Here is an 8,068-nt window from a genome sequence, read left to right as displayed (position 1 = left end):
TGCCTGTGCTGGCATTTCTCCTGCGGTGTTGCTATCAGTGTGTGAAGAGTGGGAGAAGAGGGTTGCATTGACAATCCAACACAATGGGCAGCACATTGAACACATTTTATAAGTGGTCAGAAACTTGTAAATAACTCATGAAAGAATAAAGATATGTTGAAACCAAGCACACCATTGTTTTTCTTGTGACATTACCTATAAGTTTGATGTGTCACATGGCCCTCTTCCTATTGAAAAAACAAAAGTTGTATCCAAGATGGCCGACTTCTAAATGGCCACCATGGTCACCACCCGTCTTGAGGAGTTTGCCCCCTCACATATGCTAATGTGCCACAAACAGGACTTTAATATCACCAACCATTCCCATGTTATTACGGTGTATCCATATAAATGGCCCACCCTGTACAATGTCTTTCTTCATAATAAAAGTTTGGTTCCGAATTCAGTATTAATTGTGAAGTAGTAATTAAAAAAAGTTTATCCATTTATCCATCCATCCATCCAACCTCTTTTGCCTATCCAATTCAGGATGCTGGAGCATATCCCGGCTACCATAGAGCGAGAGGCAGGGCATTCCCTGGACAAGTGTCAGCCTGTCGCAGAGCTACCCAAGATCCTTCATTCAGCACTAGGAACAGTGATCCTCAAATCTCTCAGCACCACGGACAATGACATAATTCCAGATTCTATGTTATGAACAGAGACACGACGTCTTCATTCATAATAAAAATTTGATTCTCAATTCATTGTCATGGGTAATTACTGTTGGAGTCAAATTGTTAAATGTTGTCATTGTGTTGCTTAAATTTGTAAGTCTTAGTTCAAGCTGTAGGATCAAAGACATTCCTTTGTCTCTGACCACCTCTCCAGCCAGTTTGTTGGTGGGGGAGGCTGTAGCGTTTTATTGTAGGGACATCTATGTGAGGGATCTGTTTGTTGTTTAGTAAACTTCCTGCTTTTATGATCCCTTTGGTGAGCAGGAGGTCACACAAATGCACCCCCAAAACACAAACACACACACTCACATGCATACACACACACACACACACACATTCTCGCACATGTACACACACACACATACACACACGTGCTTACACGTGCACACATACACACATAGTGCCTTATCTTTTGTAACCATAGGGGGGGGTTACAACGGGAGGTGCTTGTGTGTACTGTAACTGTTTTCAATAAAAGGCGGCAAGGACGGCTGTTTATTGGATGCTGGCTAGGAGACAGGTGAGGAGCGTTCAGCTCCAAGAGCCTGGTTCCGATCAGCCTTCCCTTGCTAGCAAGTAAAACCCGGTTCCGTCGTTGTCTTGCTTTCTTCATGAGTGATGAGTCTCTGAACTAGCGGGTCTGCTGAAGCGCAGATCCAACAATTACAAAGAAGTCTTTATTCAGCACAATGAACAATGACACAAATTTCATGATTCTAGAGAATAGACAGGTAAATGCAAATCTTTATTTAACGCATAGAAAATAGGGGCTGGGTCCTAGCTACCGTACGGTGAGAGGTAGGATACAGCCCAGACAGATTGCCAGCCTGTCATAGGACTACCCAAGATCCTTCATTCAACACAAGAGACAGTGACCCACAAATCTTTGTTTCAGCACCATGGACAGTGAGTCATCTCTAGATTCCCTCTCAGGAACAGTGATGATGAAATCCTGATGAAAGACAGGAGACACAATTCTTTGAATTTTAGAATTCAGATTCTAGCTTTAACAGCATCAACAATAAATGTGTTCTATTTTTATGTGTAATATCTTTCATTAGTTGTGTATAAAATCAACCACACACCATCTGTAAGAACAGATAACATCCTAAGGAGGGCACAGAGAACCCTGATACCAATGAGGGCATTCAGATGGGATATGTTCACAAGCTGGGCAAGTTCAACTACTGAGACAAAGCCTCCTTTGAAATATTGAAAGGCTGTAATTGAAATTTCCCCTTGTTCTTTTTGTTTACCCTCTATTTAAGCACACAAGTAATACTAGAGCTAAGATTAGGAGAACTTTCTCATTAACTGAGACACCTAGGGAGTAGCTGTAGTACCTCCTAATTGAGACAGCCTAAGAGTGGGGAGAATATATTGAGCGGGCCTGGTGGGCTTTGATTTCAGGCAAGCAGAAGCACATCTGGGTAGCAAGTTTCCTAACTACAATATTACAGTTCTTGAGGGTCGGAAAACATGCTAAAGAGATCTCATGAAATGAAAGCGCTGTTTGTAAAAATTCTAATCAAAACGAGACTAAGGGGAGTTTTGGGATATAAACATGTACTAAGATAAATTTGCAGGTCTTCCAGCCCTGTTTCTGCAGAGACTAATACAAACTAACACATTCAAAAGGACAAGCAGAGAGAGCAAATGGAGCAATTCCTATCCTCTACAGTGACCTTGTCGCACAAGGTGGGATTTACAACATTCAAAAGCAAGCCTTCCATTGTGTTGTGCATTCACTTGACTAGGCCCCACGCTGTGCAAAGCCTGTCCTTCGGCTACAGATAGCAAAGCGCAGCAGGATAACTCAGACACTGAGGCGAAATCCAGATGATAATTGATTTATGAATTTATTATACACCACAGGTTGAATTAGAGTTTCATTACAGTTGGGCCAGATGAACAGTTTGAGATAAAAAATCCCTTAAACTCTGCTTTGTTTCCTCTTTATTCCATGGTATACAACAATTGCTATCTTTTCCCCCGCCTAGCCTAAATAATGAATCCAGCAGAGCGTTGTTTTGTATTTTTCAAAGCAGAAACAAGAATTAAAAACACAGAAGGCTTTTTTTAAGCTTTTTTTCTTGCAATACACATAAAGCCAGTAGCATCAATGAAATATTCTGCTAACAGACACATTCTGCTAACGATTTCCAGTCAGAGTTCAATATGCTCATTCAAGCATGGTAACAGTTATCACTAGTCTGGGAGCCTTTAATTACACCTACCCTGCGAATCCCAGGGTCGTCTATTAAGTTTCAAATGACAGATCTCAAAGATCCACAGATAAAGTGGGTCTTAAAATCCCTCTTTTGGGTGCTGCGCTGACCTTGGGATTCAGTTGTGGTAATTAAATTTCAAATCAAATTGAGGCATCACTCTAGGCGGGTACTCGTGCCTTTCCTTACGCCCTCCGAGTGTCCCCGAGTGTGTGAATAATGTAAGTTCATCAGTAAATCTTTTTGTTCTCTCTGAATGATCCACTTCCAAACCCTAAAATTTCAAATATAGGGTAAGAAAACCCGAAATCTGACGCAAATCTTTTACTGGAGCAGCAGAGTTATTCATCTTTAACTGTTAGGAGAAAATCTGAGAAAAAAAAACAAACTAATATACTACTGAATTTTTTTTAAATTTTTATATATTATTATTTTTTTTAAAGAACTTTTTCTCATGTTCCATTTTATATAAAGATGCTGAATTCTCTGTGGCATAGGATTAGACATGCCTCCCTTGCACCATCCATGCAAATCGTAACAGAAGACCATAGATCAGAGCACAAGCAATACAAATAATTAATACTCAGGGGCACTGGAGCTCTGGCGCTGAAGGAATGCTGAGCTAAAAAATAAATAAATAATTTTTTTTAAAAAAGATGAGGGCAAAGGAGAAGGGAGGAGGCAGACTAAAGCTGGGTTTGACACCTGTCAAATTATTGACTTTGCTTGTGTTTGATCCACGCGACTCTTTTTATGTGTGCGAGTGTGCATGGAGCTTTGCATGAATGCCCCCTGTGCAGCTCAGGTATAAATCGAAGCGATGGACCATAGCGTTCACCTTGAAGCCAGCACAGAGCTGTGGGGGCAACATGTTACAGGTTAGGTGCTAGTCGGTATGTAGCCTCCCACCTCAGGTGTCATGTGTACAGGAAACCTTTTAAACTGGAACGGCGTACTTCACAGGCCTCGCTCGTTTGTCTCCACGCAGTAAAAAAAAAAAAAAAATCCTCCCGTGTTTGTCATGTCTTTGTTGCCATCTCTTTGTGGCTCAGCTCTCTTCTTTATTGTTGTGATTGCACAGTGTTGCCTTATGTTGTGCTGCTGAGACAGTCACACTGCAGGCATCTTTGTTGGTGTGTCACCCTGTGATGACCTTATGTGGGCTGTGCGAGAGCTCACAGTTTCATATAGTGTGCAGCTACAAAACTTGGGACATTTAGTGTTGTTTTGTAGTCTTTTGTTTGGGAGTTTTCCATTTCGCTATTGCACAGCCGAGCTATTATATTGTAAAGCATTATACTAGGCAGCCACCTTCTTTGGTTTATTTAATGTAATATGCTTGTTAAGTCTGATGTAAGAAGCCAAATGCCCTTTAAGTTTCCAAAAGCATCATGGTGAGATAAAAAAAAATCCACATTCTTTAAACTTCAAGTAAAGTGATCAGTGTAGCAGTTCTCACAGGTGTTGCAACCGGCAAAGCATCTGGGAATCCATGAAGAAGATTTATGAGGTTAAATAGAATTAGACATTAGGTAACTCAAAAGTTAGCAGTAAGCTAGCTGGCTAGCTAACATCAAAATATCCTGGCTGAAATATTTCTAAAAATAAATACAAAAAAAGATGATGTACATATCCCCTATAAATTTAATAAAAGATTAAAGGTAAAAAACATCAAGGTGTGATGCAAGGGGTTGGGGAGGGTAAGTGAAGTTAGGTTAGTTGACATATAATGATCTCTCATCCTCTGCCTAGCTAGAATCATTAGGCTAATGTAAATACAGTAGCATGGGAATTTTCCTTTGAAAGAAATACAGTATCAGTTAAATTGTTCTTAATAAAAGCACATGCCGCTACCTGTGGGTGTGCAAACGCAAGAGCCAAGTGCTTTCATATTGCAGGAAGCAATGCATTTCTGCACTATCTGCTAAGAGTTCACACAACAAATCATTCATTAATCAATTTATTTATAAAAAACAAAAGTAGCACATTTGCAAAGGTCACAGAATATTAGAGAACTTGAACAATTAACCTATGCTTAGCGCTCTGCAATTTATTGAACAGCTGTCACGTCCTATAATTGAGTTGACCACTAATCCATCAGCTAGGTGATCGAGTTTTGCTACCCTCCACTGCTCTCTGTTTCACCATGTGTTTCTCCTCTGCTTATGTGACTGTTACATGAAGCACAAGACAAGTGAATGTGGTGAAAAAGAGAGCAGAACTATATAAATGAAGATAATATGAATGTGAATGTTTTAATTCTTTGTCACTTAAATGCACTGAACTGTACCCAGCTTCCTTGTTTTTACTCTCCGTCAGAGAAAGCGAAGCTCAGATTACAACGAGTGTGACTTCATTTTGTCTGTTGTCAGTACTTCCCTCTGTTTATGAGGTAAACAGTTGTTTGCTGTATATTTAAATCTATTATAACAATTACAAAGATTGGCAGTAATTTCGGTCTCCCATAGGCTTTTAATTTCTTTCTCTATTCGAGGAGTATTCTCACAAGTCTTCTTCTGTTGTTTCGCTGCGTTAACTAAAGAGCAAACCTGTTAAATTGAGAAAATGTGAAAGGGAAGCATATCTGTCTTTACTAATTGTTCCTGTGACTAAACAGTTGATTCACCTATCTAAATGTTCGTTAAACTTAACTGTGCTATGTTTCCCATGGTTATAATTAGAATATATCTACAACTGTACACCAGGGAAGGGGGAGGTGATTCATTATACCTCTACTATTACCAGTGGTTCTGGAATGCAGCTCACACTTCCGTTTAGCCTGACATTCATGAACGACTGTGTGTGATTAATAATAAATCAATAATCACTAGATTTAGCTATTATCATACAGACAGCTGTTATTTTCATTTATTGTAATTTCTATTGAGTACACACAGTACAGCCAGTCAGAGCCACCTTACTTAAAGATGACTTATGTTGCACTGGCAGTAATTTATGTTACTGCTCTGTTCGGGGATGTGTCTGCCCTTCAGTGTGCATACATGGACAGCCTCAGGCATGGAGAGCAGCAGCAAAGACCTCCTAGGGTACAGAACAGAGCAGGCTTCAGTGACAGCAGACATGACATTGATTAGGGTAAACTGCATTAAAATGGAAGTGGGATGGAGGTAGGTTTTGGGATAAAGCAGCTTAAACAGCATACAACACTGAACAACAATGATCATACTTTTTTTTCATTTCACATCTGCATCTACGTCATGCATTTGGGGGTGGGTAGGGTACGACCCTGACTTCCAGAACCAATTTCTTCCCTGTTTTTGACTTCATAGGCCAGAATTTGACTATTTTAAAGCTCATAGGATAAATGTTATTTCATGAACTTGACTGCGTCACATCTTTAAGTCAAAGGTGAAGCATAGATTTTCAAGAAATATCTTCAAATGATGCATACACACAAAATAAAGTGGAAATAAAGTATTGAGGAAGCACATACACTCAGTTGGTTGTTAATAGTATATGGCAGGTGAGACTGAGATTACATATTTTACATTGGTATGCATATATAGAAACTAGGCTTATTATTTGAGATAGGGTTACATTTATCCTGATAGGATCCTATATTAAAATGTAATATAAATATGTACATACTTATGGATGACATATTTAGAAAATCATTTAAAAAAGTATCATTACATGGGTAAAACTTGGGTCTACCATTTCATAAACTTCAAAGACTCACAAGGAAATGACTAAAGTAAGAATAGTCAAAACTAAACCAAGATATCGTTCAGCTTTAGCCTCTAAATGAATCAAGGTTTCAGAAATGCTGGATCCAGTGCAATTGTTCATTAGATCCTACCAACCTGTGAAAGTGCCCCATTGTTAAGAATCTGTAATTTCACACCCAGTCTATTACAACTTAGTCTCCAGGGTCACTTTATAGTAAATCTTTGGATAGCATTTATATGCTGCATCTCCTAAAGTTGATTTAACTGAACTATGTAAAGTGGTGAATAGTCAGTTAAAATAATAGAATTTAGGGAAGCAATAATCTGAATCTCAAAGGCAACTGATGTTTAATCTTTGAAAAAGAATCCCTGTAGACTATATCATTGAAATTCAAATGTGAGTCACTGGTGTTTTGATTTAAGTGATGTTCTTCATTTGGTCTCCATCACCTCAGGTATTACATTTTTTTCCAAAAAGAAAAAAAATTCATAATTATACATATTAGTTTGCTTCCCTCCAGAATCTGATCGTTATGGCCATTGTGTGCGTGTGCTGTAAATTTTAAGATGTAAAGATGTAGCATCTTCAAACATCAGAAGCTCTCCCAGGAATCTGTTATTGTAATGAAAGGCGTATTTATTTAGTTATTTATTTTTTAAATACACCACGTGATCGCACAGAAGATTGGATTAATGGGAATTTTTATGTCATGAGCGAAATCAATGCAGCACAAACACACCACTGCAGAACGCAGACACATGAATATATCATGTTACCCAGCGCTGCTCAGTCAGTCGTACATAACCACTCATCCCTCTCATCTGTCTTCGCTGCCGTTCAGTAACGACTGGTAGGTTGCCATGGTGATTAATCGTCACATTGGCAGCCTACCAATCGCTGGAAAAATGTCAGCCTAAATGGCATTTCACCTTTGACCTCCAATGTGGCCACATGAATGAAGATGGATTGCTGGGTGATGTTATGGTCAGGTAGCAGCAAATTAATTTAAATGTGAAACAATGTATAAAGGATAAACCCAAGCTGGGGGTATGAGAAGTAAAAATGTGTTTATTTTAAAATATTTAAAACTGACGAGTGATTGTATCTTGAACAGTGTTTTAAAATTGTGAATGCAAATGCTTTCCCGAATGGAAAAGTTTAATAAGTGCCCACAGAGCTATAATGTGTTATCGCAGTTTGGGTTACACGGAGTCGTGTTTCTGGAGAAAATGATAATTGGAATGAATGTGAGACACCAATTTTATAACGAAAACTCAGGAGAGGAAAGCGATTCAATTTAGCATCAGTATATTCTTTATAGATCTATAAAGTGAAGTAATGACACTTTGGGGCTCAGCTGGAATAATCCAACTGCATTGATTTCAGTGCTTCATACTTCTGGCAGTTTTTCAGTGCGACAGCACTAATTGTTCG

Source organism: Pelmatolapia mariae, linkage group LG23, assembly GCF_036321145.2.
Source record: "Pelmatolapia mariae isolate MD_Pm_ZW linkage group LG23, Pm_UMD_F_2, whole genome shotgun sequence".
In the NCBI taxonomy this organism is placed as follows: domain Eukaryota; kingdom Metazoa; phylum Chordata; class Actinopteri; order Cichliformes; family Cichlidae; genus Pelmatolapia; species Pelmatolapia mariae.
This window is presented reverse-complemented; position numbering follows the sequence as displayed.